The sequence below is a fragment of the Mustela putorius genome, unplaced genomic scaffold (genome assembly GCF_011764305.1).
Source record: "Mustela putorius furo isolate JIRA1106 unplaced genomic scaffold, ASM1176430v1.1 tig00003988_pilon_pilon_pilon, whole genome shotgun sequence".
Taxonomy (NCBI): Eukaryota; Metazoa; Chordata; class Mammalia; order Carnivora; family Mustelidae; genus Mustela; species Mustela putorius.
In genome coordinates, this window is record NW_025422127.1 from 3,137,621 (window position 1) to 3,155,412 (window position 17,792).

The 17,792-nt window shown below is 45.6% G+C and overlaps 1 protein-coding gene across 2 annotated transcripts in view; it reads left to right on the forward strand.

The window, feature by feature from the left end:
- ATP23 (ATP23 metallopeptidase and ATP synthase assembly factor homolog) overlaps positions 1–17,792 on the forward strand; it is a 103,008-nt gene that overhangs the window by 41,868 nt on the left and 43,348 nt on the right. The window contains exon 2 of one of the 2 annotated variants that reach the window (XM_045071742.1): positions 436–509. The exons of the other annotated variant lie outside the window; for it this stretch is intronic. The gene's annotated coding sequence lies outside the window, so the exon portion shown is untranslated. The remainder of the gene's footprint in view (positions 1–435; positions 510–17,792) is intronic. 2 annotated transcript variants of the gene reach the window in all.

Consider the following 17,792-nt stretch of genomic DNA (forward strand, 5'->3'; position numbering starts at 1 on the left):
GGAGAAAATACATTATTTCAGTAAAAGGGGGCTTTCGTAGCAGACGAGCAGCCCATGAAGGATTTGCTCCATTGTACGTTGAATGAGGATGATGATTTTGGGATGTTGACTGAAAATCGAAGTATTTTGGGCTTATCTGTATACCTCCTTATTTTAAGTAGCAACTTCTTACGTCTGAGGTGTTTTTAGTCTGATGGCGTGAAATGAGAGATGATGAGACCAGCTTGCACACACTTCTCAAGGTGTGTTCCTATCCATTATCTCACTCAAGGCTGGCTCTGGTCTTCTCCACTTTCTTTCTAAGGATATGGAGACAGATAAAATAACTTGCCCAAGAGTGCACAGCTAATGAATGATTGAACTAGGTTTAGAACCAAAGTCTAAAGCCTCCTGGTCCAGTGGTAACCCCTTTGTGATTCTTCTGTTTTCCCCCAGTTGAGAAGGAAGCGTATGCCTCCAGCAAGATGGGCGGAGTCAGCAGAGATGCTGACCACTGAGTCCGAGAGCAGGTGAGGGCACGCCCTTTATTTATTTATTTATTGTTTCCATTTATTTATTTATTTATTTGTCAGAGAGAGAGAGAGAGAGAGAGCGAGAGAGCGCACACATAAGCAGGCAGAATGGCAGACAGAGGTGGAGAGAGAAGCAGTCTCCCTGCTGAGCAAAGGAGCCTGATGCTGAATTCGATCCCAGGACCCTGGGACTATGACCCAAGCCAAAGGCATTGTGGTAAAATATATGTAACCTGAAGTGTACCATTCTGCACGTAGCTCAGGGACAGTAAGTACATTCACATTGACAGTTAAGTACACTGGGTGACCTCACTACTACCCATCTTCAAAACCTTTTTCATTTTCCTAAACTGAAACTCCATACCCACTACACAGTCATTCCCATTCTCCCCTCTTCCTAGCCCCCAGGAACCGCTAATCTACTTTCTGTCTCTGGGAATTTGACTCCTCTGGGTTCATCATGTGAACCCAGAGGAATCTGGGTAAGTGGAATATTGTAAGTGGAATCTTATATTTGCCCTTTTGTGTCTGCCTTATACTTATTTTTAATTGGCTCATCACTTTCAATGACAACAGAGGTGGTGCAGGTGAGTAGCACCCCATGCCCAGAGAGGAGTAAAAAAACAAAAGCGAAACCGAGAGAACAAAACAGGGAGAGAAAGAACAGGAGTGATTTGGGGTGGATTTCTTGCCTGTCAGGGGTACCAGATGTAAGGGGGCGGTGGTGGCGGGTGGATAGGAAGAAAGTGTTACATAGAAAACAGAGTGCTGAGCTTTATCATCCCAGGGGAGGGGTAGCGTTGTCCCTGGGAGGTAGATGCCTCCTTTTTGAGGTTTATGCTATGATGGACCCTAATGGGGAAGCTACTCCAGTGAGAACAGTGTGGTCTTCTGACCATGCAGAAGGCAATACAAATGGTTCTGCTGGAGAAATCCACAGGATCTTGGAATTTGGGTAGAAGGGTCTGGAAGAGAAGAGGCTGGAGAAGATAGGATATGCTGGCACTTAGGATGAAGTGAGAAATATCTCGAGGCAGGGGAATGGTTGATGAAGTTTTAGGGGAGTAATGTTTGTGCATGGATCCGAATGTGCTTGCTGTGGTTCCCTTCCGTTACCCCAAACTTTGAGTCAACATCTGCTTCTGCGTCCTTCAGCCTTCTGCAGGTCCCGGGGCAGCTGTGGGATTAGGAAGGGAACAAGGGGGCAGTGCCAGGAGGGAGGGAGGGACAGTGGCTGCAGCAGGTGAGACGCAGATGGAGACAAAAAAGCAGGGAATCAGAGCCAGAGGTCACGAGAGGAAGCACAGACCCTCTGCGAACTCTGGGGACAGAGATGGTGCTGGGAGCAGGAGGCTAGGAGGATCGTGAGGTTGGGGGGACACAATGATGGAGTCCCTACAGTAAGTGGGGTGGGGCTCAAGTCATTTCCTTGAGTACTAGGTGGCAGGCATTCCAGGTAGACAACTGGAAGGAAGGTGTGGATGTGGATCTTCTCTTCCTGGGAACCTAGTGGCAAGATCTAGCCAGGGCACAGCTGGGTAATTTATGAAGCAGGGGCTCTCTGAGGCCCCCTCAGCTCAGCTCACTGCCTTTGGGATTTCTGTATGCATGGGGAAAGCTATTGTATTCTGAAAGATGGAGATGGAGTTAGAACCAAAGCCCAGCCCAGAACATGTCTTGAGCTTTCAAAACACCATTCTCTTTAAACTCATCTGAAAGCAGAGAGCTGGGGCTGCGACCAGCTCTGATGGAGATGGATGCTTTCTGGACCTCCTAGACAGAGCAGGAGCCCAGTGAGAGGGTCTGGCTGCTCCCACCCAGACACCCCAGAGAAGGCTGGCATGGAGAGCAAGCTTCATGTTGCCGGGAACGCTTGGAGTGAGTTTTCCTAACCGGGTCCTGGGCTGAGTGTGGGCTGGGGTGGAGCCCTGCCTGGAATTAGTGATGCGCCCTGAGATCTTGGGACCAGCCTGCGTGGTGGCGGTGAGGCCGACCGAGGACATTCCCCCGCCCCCACCCCCCGGTCCTCTCCAGTCTTGGCCCAGAGAACCAAGGCTCAGGGCTTGTCTGGCTGGTCCTCATTTTAGCCCCAGCCCAGTAACCCTTCATCAGTGGATCCTGGAGAAAAGGGCCTGGCTTGGCTCACACTTGAGGAATGTTTGCCAAATGTGTTAGTTGCCACTAAAAGCTTGCAAACTAGGGTGCAGGATGCCATGGGGCTTGGGCTGGCCAGAGGATATGCTCTTTAGAAGTTCCAGAAGTTCCCTGCCCATTGGGAGCGAGGAAGGTCCCTGCAGAATCCGAGGCAAGCCTGTGCTGGGGCTAGGCCAGCTTTCCCTCTGGCGGGCCCCTCTGCTCTGGGGGAGCTGTGTGTTCTCTTCTCCTCTGGCAGCTTGGGAAAGACCAGAGGCCCTTTCAGGGAAAGGAGAAAGAGGAAACGGGCTTGAAAAAAGCGGCAGTGAAAGCCCAATTCTGAGCTTCAGCTGCCGACCTAGGCCTGGAGTACAAATGCATTTTCTACTCAGAAGAACGTGGAGTGTTCTAAAAGGTTGTTTGGCGGGGGGGGGGGGGGGGGGGGGGGGGGGGGGGGGGCACCATAGAGGCTCAGAGCTTCAGCGTGTGGAGGATCTTTCTTAGAGACGGGCTAGTTTAGCACACACCCCCCCCCTCCCCCATTTTGCTGTAAGGCTAATTTGAAACAGAATGGAATCTGGCTGGGGCTGGGATGCTTTTTTCTTCAGAGGCCCCATTTCCTGAAAGAGTGTCCGATTTTACCCATTCACTCGTTGCACTCCTTGGTGCGTTTTAAAGAAAACTCAGGGGTCTCATCTGGCGTCTTTGAAAGTAACAGAGCGTGCAGTTTGCAGGGTGTTTTCAGCTTGGAGCCATAATTTCTGTTTGTTCATCTAAAATGATCGCTCACCACAGGCTTATTGCCAGGTTTCCCTTTGCACGTTATCAGGCTGGGCTTGTGAATGGCTGAGGGAAGCCAGAAACAGGAAAACTCAGGAAAAGCCTGTGCGAAGGCAGGGGCTGGTGTGGTCTGGGAGGGTCGGAAGGTCGAGGTTGTGGTCAACAGGCCTGTGGTTAAGGGTGAATGTCTGAGTCCCTGCACAGGGAGCCTCACTGCTGAAAGACCTGGGCTGGGCGTCTGGGCAGGGCTGCGGGAAGGCTCAGGCCCGCTGTAGAAGCAGCTAAGGCTGCCTTAGGATGAAGGCACCTGGGCTCGTCAGGGAGGGCTCTGGAAGCTTAGGGAAGAACAGACCTAGAAGAGGGGTCAGCCAGCCTAGCAGAAAAGGAGCAGAGAAACAGACAGAGAGACAGAGAGAGAAAGCAAGTGGCACTGAGGTGGGGCCTGAATTAAGTTATAAATTTGGGGAGGGGCCCAGGACGCTGCCAACTTTGATCTCATTTTCTGGACAGGCCTTTGGGTTACTTCTTAAACCTGCCACCCAATCACCAGAGAGTTAGCGCCTTCTGATAGAAGCAGCTCTTGATTCTTGAGACATATGCAGCTGGACTTGGGGACAGCACACGCTAATTGGGGAGTGGGGAGGGGACGTACACATGCTGGTGGAGGAGACCCAGGTCTCTCCGGGAGGCAGAGTCGGGGAGAAGACAGACAGGGCTTCTGGCTCGTTGTGGGGTGGGGGGCAGTGTCTGTCTTGTTCCCTCCGTGCCTCTAGTTCCCTGTCTGGGCACCAGGCACACAGAAGGCACTCATTACTTAACTGAATGAACCCATGGAATGCTCTTCTCTTGAATCCCCAAGTTATCTGAAATTTCTCTTCGTTGGGATTTAAAACTAATGGAGAATATTTGCCTACCTTGTGCTTTCCCCTATGGGAAGGATCTTCTGTTGGTGTGACACAGGGCACTGAGGCACTGTTTTGGAAATGATCTCAGCATAAAGACCCTCCATGTGGGGAGGAAGGGAGGCCGGAGGAGGGCCCACCTGGCTGTGGGATGCAGAGGGTAGAGGGTGGACTGGAATTCGTCCAGCTCTGCCCACTGTGGCAGGGGTCAGGATGAGAGGATACATTAGTAACCTCCTGAACTGCACTGGGTTTTTCCTCTAGGTGACAGCTCGGGGCTTGTGTCCCAACCCAGCAGATGACCAATGGAGGGAAATAAAGTGGATCTGAAACCGTACCCCTGAAGAGGTTTAATCTTTGAAATTGGGTACTCCGGGAAGCTACGGGTTGCCTTCCTTGGACAATTTCAGAGCCCGTCTTCCTGGTTGTGGAAAGGGTGCTTCGCTCAGAGAAATCTCACCTCTACTCCCAGCTCTTCGCCCCCAGAAAGCCCCCCAGCCTCTCCTGGGCTTGGTTTTGGAAGTGATCTTTAACCTTACTCTCCCACTATAAGCCCTTCCTGGAAGGCTTGGTACAGTCTTCCAGAGACAGGGATGGCTGAGATGACCTCTTCACCGTTTGTGCATCTCAGGACGGTCTAAACATTTCCTTTTCTTCAGAGGCCGTCGGAGTCGGAGTTAACTCCGCGTGGGCGTGATCTCCTTGTAGCTACATACCCTCCTAATATTTGAAAAATCTGTGCTGGTTCTTACGGCCTCTAGATCTTGTATTTATTTTCCTTGGTTCTGTCTGAAAAGGGCACATCGGTACCCCCCACCCCCCAAAGCTAGGTCCTCTGGGCTAAACTCAAGCACCCCTCCGCTCTAGAAATGGCTGATTTTCTTCCCGCCGTCCCTACCAAATTATTTCTTCAATCGTCCGCCCCCGGCCCCGCGTGCGGGGCGTTCCGGCACGCAGAAGCCCGGCCGTGGGGGACCCGGCGTTGTCCCCTCTGCGAGAAGTTGGTGGGGAAGCCTCAGTTTCTCCACGCACGCTCTGGGCGGCGGGTGGCAGGCCTAGGGGGCCCCCGGGAGGGGACGCGCGGGCGGCGGGGGTGTGGGCGGGGACGCCTCCCGCCCGCGCTGCCCAACGCGACCCGCCCCGCCGGGCCCGACGCCGGTCAGTCCGGGCGTCGGGGGGCCCCGGGGCAGCGCCGCGGGAAGGGAGCGCCGGGAGGGGGGGGGGGGGAGTCCCGCGGCCGGGCCCCTCTGGGAAGGGCTGGAGGCGACGCGGGGAGGGGGCCGGAGGAGGAGGGAGCGTTCCCGCAAATCACATGATTTTCCCGCTTATATAAATCACAGCTTGTTTTTCTCCACTGGCTGCAGACTTAAAGGTGCAGTGTCTTCTTTCTCTCCCCAGGACCGGGTGCCCCGGGGCGGGGGGCGGGGGGCGGTTCTGCCGGCCCCTGAGCTGCACTGGAGGGGGCTTCACCCGCGAGGGTGCCAGGGCTCCCGGTGTGGGGAGCACCCCACCCCCCCATCCATCACCACCCCGAGGACGTGTCGTTTTAACTGAAAACCGGGGAAGGACCTGGAAATTCGATCACCCAATGAGCAGGCAGTCCCGGGGCGGGCGAGGTCGGTCAGAGACCTCTCTGGAGACCAGGTGGTCCTGAGAGCGCTGACGCCCAGGATGCCTGTGAGGGATCTTGAGCCGAGGGGTTAAGATGAAACTGGCTTGTGGGAGATCTGTGTGGCCATAATCAGGCTTCTAAGGCTGATGCTTTTTATTCTCACCAGCCCTGGCTATTTGTTTGAGGCTAACATATGTGGGGGAAAAAAAATCAACACAGGTATTAAACACCTACTATCTAAGTATTAGGCACTGCAGGGAGAAACCAAGACCCGTTAGTCTTCACCTTCAAGTGCTGTATACTCTTTGGGCGATGAGATACAGACTTGGGAGATTTGAAATAGCACTGGTCCATTTCAGTGCTGTTCCAGGCAGCAGGCAATTACTGCCCCTTGAATAGTACAGATAATGAGTGGTGCAGGCTTCCAGGGAGGGCTGGGAGAAAGCAGGAGGGAGGAGGAAGGAGAGGCGCAGCCTGTGGGGGCCCCGGGGGCCATGGGTGGGCCTGGGAGGAAAGGAGCTGGTGTTAGGATGTTGCACAGGGGGCAGTCCTTTTGGATAAAGGGAGGAACTGGAGAATGGAGGAGTAGGGTCAGAGGCTGGAAAGCCCTAGGGGTCAGATGCGGGCAGCCTGGAGTGCAGGCCTGGGCAGATGTGGTTTGACAAAGGCATTGTGGGATCCTCTGAAGGTGCAGGACAGGTAGATGGTGCCAGGCGTAGGCAGCCTAATCTGGAAGCCCTGAAGGAACCAGCTGGTAGCTTCTGCAGAAACCAGGCAAACACAAAGGTTCACAGTGCTAGGATGTTAAGAGAAAAAGTGGAAATGAAAAGTGAGAGGTAGGAGATATTTTTAAGAAGGAATGAAGGTAGTCGAGCGATTGTTTATTTGGGAAGGAAAGAAATGACCAAAAGTGATGGCGATTTTGAGCTTGGGAGGCAGGGAGAAGCTACAGGCTACCCTATAGCTCTATAGAGCTATCATTTGTAAGGACAGTGGGATCTTAACTGGGAACTGTCCAGGGGGCTGGAAATCAGGACAGAAGAACAGCACGGAGGAAATAACCAAAAGGATGAAAGAGCTACTACAGATCTGAAAGGAAGCTAACAGAAAGGGAAAAAGAGAAAGAGGCCAGGGAACACCCACGTTTAGGAGGAGGAGCCGGTGGCCAGGCAGTGGAGGGAATATGCCCTCACCTTGGTGAGTAGAGGTTCTACCTGAACTTGTTTACTCTCTCTAAACCTTAGTTTTCTGATCTGTAAAATGGGGATGATAATACCTGCATCGTATTCTGTTTGGATTAAAGGAAACGTAGGAAGCATCTCACACATGGTACGTGCTTGGCACATTGCAAGTGCTTAAAGCAAGTATCCTGCTCTCTGCACTTCTCTCCATTCTTGGCCCCTCCCTCATTTCCCTGAAGTGGCAGGCACTGGAGCAGAGTATAGTTCTCTCTTTAAAAATGTAATTGGGTTGCTGTTGCTCTTGTTTTTCTTCTTCTTCTGCTCCCTTCTGCTTTCTTCCCCCTTCTGCTCCCCCCCCACCGGTCCTTGTCCTCTGGTTGTTGCTGATTCTCCTTTTCCTTCTAGAAGAAACACAGTTTTGCTTGCATGACTAATCATTTGAACCGGATATACCTTCCATTAATAAAGGAAGGAAATAATAAATTTGTTTCCTAAGGGCCTCTTAGCTGAAGATGACTATTAGCTCATTTGATCTTTCCAGCAGCCTGCAAGTTTCAGGAGGGTAGGAATTATGAGGTCGCTCCCCACACATGTAGCTGAAAAAATAGAATGGTTGTTAAAAGTTTTGTCGTTAGGTTAGAGAAACACCTGTCTATCTATACGGTTAGGTCAAAGATTTCCGAACTTTTATTTTTAGGCTCTTCTTTGTGGAAGTAGTTTTTACCTGGCAGTCAAATAAAACAGATACAAAAACTAGAGTTCTGGCTTCAGTGGAGTGGGGGAGGTTCTGAGTGTCCATGGCTCGGCTCTGCTCCCACTCCTGGCCCCCTGGGCCTGTCTGGGCAATGGGACTTTGCTTCTGGGACAACCCAGAAGCACTTAGAGCCTCTTTCTCTACACACAGCTTCTTTCTCTTCCTTTTTAGCTACCAACTTCCTGACTTCAGAGGCCAGGCTGGAGCCCAAGAAGGCTTTGTGGACCTGTGGCTGTGCTCATCACGTGAGCCACGTGTAGTCTCTGATGGCGATGCCAGCAGCTTGGCCCTGCCTTCGTTTTGGAGGCTGGGGGTGTGGGCCAGCTTAGCAGGACCAGTGCGGCTCCGGCTCCGAGGCAGAGGGCCAGTTTGCCCTCTCTGGTCAGACCCTAACAACAGCATCCCATGTCACCAGGGCTTGGGAACTACCTTGGCTGGGGTGTACTGGCCTGCTCTGCTAATGTGCTTTGGGTCTTTATTTCCTCTTTGAGTGTGTTTCTTGAAAGGCAAACTCTTTGGTATAAAAAAACCCCAACAGTTTATGGTTTTTAGAATGTTGACTTGAAATAAATCAGATATTGGTGACATGAGCTGCAGATAGTTATGTAAAGCTGTGAAAGAGCCACAGATAATGTACTCTAACTGCAATACTAATTATTGTCCTGTACAAAGCAGCCACCGGTCCGGTAAGAGTCATCTCTCTGAGTGGTATCAGTTCCCCAGGAGATAAGCATTATAAAAATGATTAAAAGAATTTCGTATGATTTTTACCATTAAAATAAAATCTCAGCAAACCAACATCCTAATCTTATGCTGTTATTTATTTTTCCCACTGCTTTATCTATTTATTCGCATTACAAAGGTAATACACATTAATGGTAAAAATAGAGATGGAAATCATTCTGAAGGGTGTAAAATGAAAAGTCCCCTCTCATTACCCATTCTTATTCCCCTGAGATGATTGAAGTTAATGGTTTCTTGTGACCCAGAAATTTTTTGTTAAACGTGTGTATGTGTACAGCCAATCTAATATTTTTCCACAAATTGTTTAGTCCTACATTTTTTTTTCACGTAAATATATATATGTTGACATACAGGCCTATCTCATTTTTAATGATCATCTAGCTCTGGTGTTTCATTGAATATTGCATATAATATTCCCAAATTGTGTTGCTTCCATTTCACCCCCTTATAAGCTGCTACAAAAAGCATCTTTGTATATATGGTTGCACACTTGTGCATGTGCTAGTATATATAGAAGATAAATTCCTAGCAGTGGAATTAAGTGAAAGTATATATACATTAAATTAAAAAAAATTATTCTGTACTACTTGAAACATAAACAAAGAAAAAGACATAAAGAATAAAAAGAACTTAAAAAACAGCATTGTCCTCACAGGGAAATGTTCCTTTGTACAGTTATGCTTGTCATCCCTTCCAAAAAGGATGCCAAAAAGGACGTCAGGATCCTGAATTGGTATTTATTATTTTCATGCAATGATTGGAATGTTTTTACACGGTATATTAAGGGTACTTTGCTGTATATATTCTTCTGAGACTTGCATCTTTTCCTCAGTATTATATTTCTGACATTCTTCCATCTGTATACCATTTTTGAGTTAATTCCCTTTCAGTACCAAATAACTTCAAATTACATGAATATACCACAACTGATGTATCCATTTTCTTAATGGACAGTAAGGCTGTATCAGTTTTTTTCCTGCTATAAACAATGGTGCTATGAACATTTTTTAGGCATTTATTTTTAAGTAATCTCCACCCAACATGGGGCTCAAACTTACAACCCCGAGAACAAGAGTGGTGTGCTCAACCCATGAGCCAGCTGGGAGCCCCTACTATGAACATTCCTGTGTGTCTCTCTCTGTTGTCAGTAGGTGGGGACTTGTGTCGGGTATTTATTTGCCTAGGAGGGAATGGTTAGTTCTGGGAATAGGAGAATCTTCGAAGATTTCAGAAGTTGTTCTTCAACATGGTTTTACACTCTTAACCTTGTCTTCAGTTTTTCCACATGTTCACTAACACTTGGTATTGTCCAGCCTTTTAATTTTTGCATATTTGATAGCTGTGAACTATAGTTTTCATTTATATTTCTCTGTTCACTAGTGAGATTGGGCGTCTTTCATATATTTTGTGGCTGTGCATGTTTCCTCTTATGTAAATTGCTTTTGCCCAGTTTTTTCTGTTGGAGTGTTTGTCCTTTCCTTGTTGACTTACAGAGTTTCATTATATGTTGTGCTTACTGGTCTGTTATGAATTAAATAATATCTGTTTCCCAGTATGTGTCTTTTCACTTTTTTTTTTTTTTTTCAAAGATCCACCCCCACCCCATTACTTTTTAGTAGTCTCCATTCCAAGCATGGAGCCCAACTTGGGGGCCTGAACCCATGACCCTGAGACTGAGACCTGAACTGAAATCAGGAGTCGAATGCTTAACCGGCTGAGTCAACCAGGTGCCTCTCGAAGACCCCATTTTTAAAAAAGATTTTACTTATTTGAGAGAGAGAGAGAGAGAGAGAGTGCATATGCATGAGGTGGGGAGGAGCAAAAGGAGAAGTAGACTCCCTGCTGAGCAGGGAGCCCCACGTGGGACTCAATCCCAAGACCCTGGTACCATGACTTGAGCCGAAGGCAGAAGTTTATCCAACTGAGCCACCCAGGCGTCCCTCAAAGACCCCATTTTAAAGTAATCTCTACCTCCATTGTGGAGCTCGAACTCACAACCCCGAGATCAAGAGTCCTACACTTTACTGGCTGAGCCAACCAGACACATGAATTGTTTTCTCACTTTTTAAATGGAGATTTTTGATGGGCAGAAATTGACTTAATGTAGTTGAATTTTGTATTTAGATTTTCAGTATCGTTAATCGCCCAATTTATACTTCTGTCAATAGTGTACATGACTGCCTGTTTCTTCCCACTTCTGATGACTGGGTATTACTGGTTTTAATTTTTGTTAATCTGATATTTATTTAATATTTGTTAATCTGGTGTCTGGTTGTTTTGCTTTGTCTTAATTAAGTGAACCTGAGTATATTTTCACGGGGGTACTGGCCTTTTGCTCATTTTAGTCTTCATTTTTCAAATGGGTAGTTTGCTTTTTCTTAATTTATGTTCCTGATGGATTTGTAGGAGTTTCTGAATGTTAAAGAAATTTGCCTCTGTTCCGCCAAGTGTGTGGTTGGATGCTGTGTGCCCTCAACTGCATGCAGCCTGTTGATGACGAATTGCGGAAACCTTGGCCTGTATAACACATTTACCGTCTTTGGTCCTTGAACACTTGGCCATATTGAGCAACAAAGTAAAAAGCTGTTTTTGGAGACTCAAAGCCAGTGCAGTTCTGTGTTAAGTAGGGAGGACTGAGGTAGTGTGTGTGTGTGTGTGCTTGTGCTCCTGTGGGTGTCCATCTGATGGGGAAGCATAATAAATATGAAGACTGGGGAGGAAGTTTGAGTTGGGGCATCTGTGGTGGGGCTTATAATCTTGTTTCTCAAATTGAATGTTGCTAATGCCTGGATGGGTAAGTCCAGGTGTTTTGGGTAGTTTGACTCCTCTGGGCTGGTAGGGAAAGTAAGGGAATTGAATAGTTCTGGGGGTCTAGCATGGGCCAGGCATAGTCCCGGGGAGGCATTATGAGGTGGGGTAGAGAAAGCTCTGGAAAGCTACCCTGGTCTGGGTCACATGGCAATAATCGGCCAAGCTAGAATCCAGCTTGGGACCAGCTCACTCCCCAGTCCAGCTAGGCAGTATACTAATGGTCCTACTGTGATTAGGCTCAATTAGGGGAGGACTTGGATTTTATAAAGAGATTTGTCAGAATCTTCTAACAAGAGAGTAAAATTAGGACATATTTTAAATAGATTGTCATCTCAACAGTGAAATGTCACATTTCTATGTTTTAATGCTAGTAATTGGCTTAAGTAGTCCTTCCAGGAGGACACAGGTAAATGAACAGTAATTGTAATTGGACTCTACTGAAAAAGAGCAATAGCCTTTTTTTTTTTTAAATTTTATTTTATTTGACAAAGATCACAAGTAGGCAGAGAGAGAGGAAGGGAAGCAGGCTCCCTGCTAAGCAGAGAGCCCGATGCAGGGCTCGATCCCAGGACTCCAGGATCATGACCCAAGCCAAAGGCAGAGGCTTTAACCCACTGAGCCACCCAGGCGCCCTGAAAAAGAGCAATAGTCTTAATAGTTCTCTTCTGAAAGAATGTTCAACATAGAAACCAGCCAAGATTCTGTTTTCCTTCCTTTTGTGATTGGTAGAATTTGGATGACATTAAACTTTCTCTTCACTCATTTTTTCATTCAATGACTATTCACTAAAGGCCTACTTTGTGCCATTTTGCTAAGAGCTGAGAGAGTGAACAGAATAGACCAGGTCCTGTCCTCATGGAGCCGAAGGTCTAGTAGAGAGGATAACTGATAAACAAACAAAAAACCCCCACCAACTCTCCCAAGTACTATGGAGGACATATACAGGTGTTGTGAATATGGAGACGGACTTTAGATGGGGGAGTCAGGGAATGTCACATACATTTTGTGGATGATTGGGTGCTAACATATATTTTTTGGTTAAAAATACCTCCTGTAATCAGCCTCCTTACAATTAAAAAGAAATTTTATTTATCTTAGGGAGAGAGAGAGTAAGACACAGTATGAGCTTGGTGAGGGGCGGAGGGAAAAGGATCTCAAGCGAATTCTGTGCTGAGCACAGAGTTGTTGTGGGGCTTGATTTCGGGACCCCAAGATCCTGACCTGAGTTGAAATCAAGTCAGACGCTCAACTGACTGAGCCACCCAGGTGCCCCCAAACAGTTTTCTTTTAGCACAGGAGAAACAGCACCAGTCGATGAAGAAGAAAAGCAGGGCATGGAATTATCTCTTCTGGGGGCTACAAAATTAAAATAAGGATCAAGTTCCCTGGACAGCCTCTCCTGCTCAGTTCTTCTGAATGAAAGTACCACATGCCCCTAATGCAGTCTTTTATACTGTCTGGGTGTGAACCATGCTTTTTTGTTTTCTTTTGTTTTTGTTTTTTTAAGATTCTGTTTGAGAGAGAGAGCAAGCAAGAGAGAATGAGCAAGAGAGAGCAGGAACAGTAGTAGGGGAGGAGCAGGAGAGGGAGAAGCAGACTCCCCGCTGAGCAAGGAACTCGGTGTGGGACTGAATCCCAGGACCCTGGGATCATGCCCTGAGCCAAAGGCAGATGCTTAACCAACTGAGCCACTCAAATGCCCCGGAATCACGACTTCTTTCTTTCTTTCTTTTTAAAGATTTCATTTATTTATTTGAGAGAGAGAGAGAGAGATCACAAGTAGGCAGAGAGGCAGGCAGAGAGAGAGGGGGAAGCAGGCTCCCTGCTGAGCAGAGCCCCATGCTGGGGCTCCATCTCAGGGCCCCAGGATCATGACCTGAGTGGAAGGCAGAGGCTTTAACCCACTGAGCCACCCAGGCGAACCCTGGAATCATGGTTTTTGATGGAAATTTCTTACTTGGGGTAAATAACTACCACTCAACTTTAATGGGAGGGCCTGAAAGCCTTCACGGAGAATTTAAATTCCAGAGGTCTGTCCAGAACCAACATGAAAAATCCCTCTCCTGAGTTTGCTGCCCCTCAAGATAATGCAGCTTCCTCAGTGGGTTTGGAGGGTTTGCTTGCTATATCACACCTGCCACTCCCCTGCCCACATGCTCGTCCGTGAATGACAAAGGCCAGGGAAGAGGACATGGCATAAATGTTTTCTTGGTCCAGCAAACCTGTCTCCTGCAGGGACTGTCTTCATTCACAAGACTTTCATTTTGGTTGTTAGTGCCACGATGACAGTGCCAGGCTTTCAAGAATGTAATTTGATGATCATGGTTAGGATTCACCACCCATCTATCTCCAGGGATATTTTGAGGGGGGACTTTTAGTGTGCTTGGCTTCTAAATATATTATTTTCTTTAAAAAAAAAAATCACCAACACACCTACTAAAATTAACGCTAATTCTCTGGTCTCACCTAAATTCTCAATCCACTGTTAAATTGCTGGTTCTTTTATTTGGGCTTGAAGAGGACCTCGCTTTCTAACCATTAAAAAAAATCTTAGTGGTTCTTCTTTTTCCCTCTAGTTCCTCTTGATAAGCAAAGTAACTTATAGCTCTAGACAATTTCCAGGTTTTTGGCTAGTCACCTGTCAGAGAGATTTTACTTTTCAGGAAGAGGAAATAAAGGAAAACTGATGTATATTAAAGTGCACCTGATCTAAATTAAATCTGCCCCCGTTAAACTGGTGTTTGGGGTCCATCTGGTGGCCAGAAGGTCTTACCACAAGTCGTGTCTTCTTGTTGCCCTCTTGTGGCCAGAGTTGGTATGACACCATAAGAATCCTCCCCCTGCCTTAGGATTAGCGAAATGATGGTAAAATCAGGAAGAAGTGAGTTAACAGTTAGTTTACGTGACACCTATAATGCAGACAGAGCTCAAAGGTAAACTAGTAGAATACTGGCACGGTATCCGTGGTTGCTGCCTACTGCCCTCAGAAAATCCAAATTTACAATTTTGTGTGAAATGGGGTGTGAATATATGATGTATTCTCAATTATTAATTTTTGATCTTTAGCCTGTGCCCGAATCACAGAACTTTAAAGCTGGAAAACATTTTAGATATTAGTCAGCAAAATTTTATTGAATTTTTTCTATTAGTTTCTATACTAGTGATGTTAGGGACTGAAGATGAATTAGGTATGTGTAAGCCTTGTCCTTAAAGGGTTAAAAGTCTGATGATAAAGATAGTTAAATAAGTAAATGCCATGCAGTGTGCAACAACAGTGGAAGAGCACGCATGCTGTGAGGACACAGATGCAGAATGGCCACCTCTACTTGGAAGTCTGTGAGGCCTTGAAAGACAGGTGGAAGCACTTCATCTTCGTCTTGCAGAATAGGGAGCTTTACAGGTAGGCTGGATGAGGATGGGGATGGAAGAGGGAGGCCTAGGCATTTGGAAAGCTCATCCAAGAAGGTGGGGTTGCGCTGGGTGTCCAGGTACTTGCAAATATGATTGTAGCATATGGTGCGAGGTGCACTGTATTTGCTCCCTAAATCTGTGAATGCATGCATGAATGATGATGGTGGTGGTGGGAGTGGTGAGAGAGGAGGGTGACGAGGTTAGGTGGTGGGCAGGTCATAACACTAAGGAATGTGACTGTGAGGCTCTAAGAGCTGAAGGAGGCTGAGCTGGAGGGCCACTAAAAGTTTTAAGCAGCAAAGTTAGAAGATCAGACTTCTGGTTTTAAAAGAATTTGGGTAGAAGTAAGAAGGAGGTAGAGAACTAATTAGCAGGCTACTATAATAATTCAGTGTACAGTGATGAGCACTGAAGACAGTGGAATTGGAAACACTGAGGGAAGAATGGGTTTGAGTACTACTTTTTATATTTTTTATTTTTCCAGTTTTATAGCAATATAATTGACATATAAGTTTATATTAGTTTAAAGTGTACAACATAGTGATTCATGTAGATGCTATGAAATGGTGACTACAATAAATCTAGTTAACATCCATCACCTTCCACAGTACAATTTTTTGGTCTTGTGTTAAGAACTTTTAAGAGCTATTCTTTTAGCAACTTTTCAAATATACAATACAGCATTGTTAACTACAATCATACTGTACATTACATGCCCAGAACTTATTTATCTTATTACTAGAAATCAGTAGCTTTGGATCACCTTCACCTAATTCCCCCACCCCTCATCCCCCCCCCCCCCCAGCAACCACCAATCTGATCTTCGTTTTTATGAGTTTTTTTTTTTTTTTTGATTCCACATGCAAGTGAGATTACATGGTATTTGTCTTTCTCTGCCTGACTTATTTCACTTAGTATAATGCCTGCAGGGTTCATCCATGTTGTTGCAAGTAACAAGAATTTTCTTCTTTGTATGCTACATAATATTCCATTGTGTGTGTGTATGTGTGTGTGTGTATCACAATTTCTTTATCCATTCATCCATCCATCCATCCGTGATACTTAGGTTGTTTCCATGTCTTGGCTATTAGGAATAATGTTACAATGAACATTGTGGTGCAGATATTTGAGATTGTGATTTTGTTTCCTTCAGTATATATCCACAGTGGACTTGCTGGATCACATGGTAGTTCTTTTCTTAATTTTTTGGGGAACCTCCATACTGTTTTCCTCAGTGTCCGTACCTCTTTACATTCTCACCAGCAGTGCACAAGTGTTCCCTTTACTCAATCCTCAACACTTGTTAGCTCTTGTATTTTTGATGATAGTCTTTCTAACAGGTGTGAGGCGAAATCTCACTGGTTTTGATTTGCATTTTCCTGATGATTAGTGATGTTAAGCATCTTTTCTTGTACCTGTTGGCCATTCATATATCTTCCCTGGAAAAAATGTCTATTCAGTTTCTCTGCCCATTTTTTATTTTTTTATTTTTATTTTTTTTTTTAAAGATTTTATTTATTTACTTGAGAGAGAGACAGTGAGAGAGAGCATGAACGAGGAGAAGGTCAGAGAGAGAAGCAGACTCCCCATGGAGCTGGGAGCCTGATGCGGGACTCGATCCCGGGACTCCAGGATCATGACCTGAGCTGAAGGCAGTCGTCCAACCAACTGAGCCACCCAGGCGTCCCTCTGCCCATTTTTTTAAGAGAAAAATTTTTTTGCTACTTAGTCATATGAACTCTTTATATATTAGATATATATATATATTATTAGATATATCTGGTTTGCAAATATTTTCTCTAATTCCATGGGATGCCTTTTTATTTTGTTGATGGCTTCCCTTGCAGAAGTTTTTTAGTTCGATGGGCTCCCACTTGGATTATTTTTGCTTTTGTCATCCTTCCTTTCATTGTCAAATCCAAAGAAATCATTGCTAAAACTGATGTCAAGGAGCATACCCTCTATGCTTTCTTTTAGGAGTTTTGTAGTTTCAGGTTTTACACTCAAGTTTTAAGTCCATTTTGAATTGATTTTTGTGGATAGTGTAAGAAAGTGGTACAGTTTCATTCTTCGGCATCTGACTGTCCAGTTTTTCCAACACCACTGAAGATCCTTTCCCCATTGTATACTCTTGGGTTCTTTTGTCATTAATTACTTGACTTAGTGTGCATGAGTTTCCTTCTGGATTCTCTATTCTGTTGCATTGTTCTATGTGTCTGCTTTTATGCCAGTTCCATACTGTTTTGATTACTGGGTACTTTGTACTATGGCTTGAAACCAGGAAGTATGATAACCTTCAGTTTTGTTCTTCTCTTTCAAGATTGCTTTGGGTATTCAGGGTCTTTTGTGGTTCCATACAAATTTTAGTTTAGTTTTTTTTTTTTTTTTTGTATTTCAGTGGAAAAAGCCATCAGAATTTTGATAAGGATTGCACTGAGTCTGTAGATTGCTTTGGGTAGTATAGACGTTTTAACAATATTCTTCCAATCCATAAGCATGGACTATCTTTCCATTTGCTTGTTTCTTCTTCAGTTTCTTTCATCGGTATCTAATAGTTTTCAACATTCAGATCTTTCATCTTTTTGGTTAAATTTATATATAGGAGTTTTATCCTTTTTGGTGCAATTGTAAATGGGATTCTTTTCTTAATTTCTCTTTCTTTTGTTTTTTTATGAGTGTATAGAAACACAACTTATTTTTGTATATTGATTTTTATTCTGCAACGTTATTGAATTTGTTTATTAGTTCTAACAGGTTTTTTGGGTGGATTCTTTAGAGTTTTCTATATAGAATATCATGTCACCCTCAAATAGAGGTTACTTTTACTTCTTCCTTTCCAATTTGGATGCCTTTTATTTCTTTTTCTTTCTTAATTGCTCAGCTAGGACTTCCAGTACTATGTTGAATAAAAGTGGCAAGAGCGGCATCTTTGTTTTGCTCCTGATCTTGGGG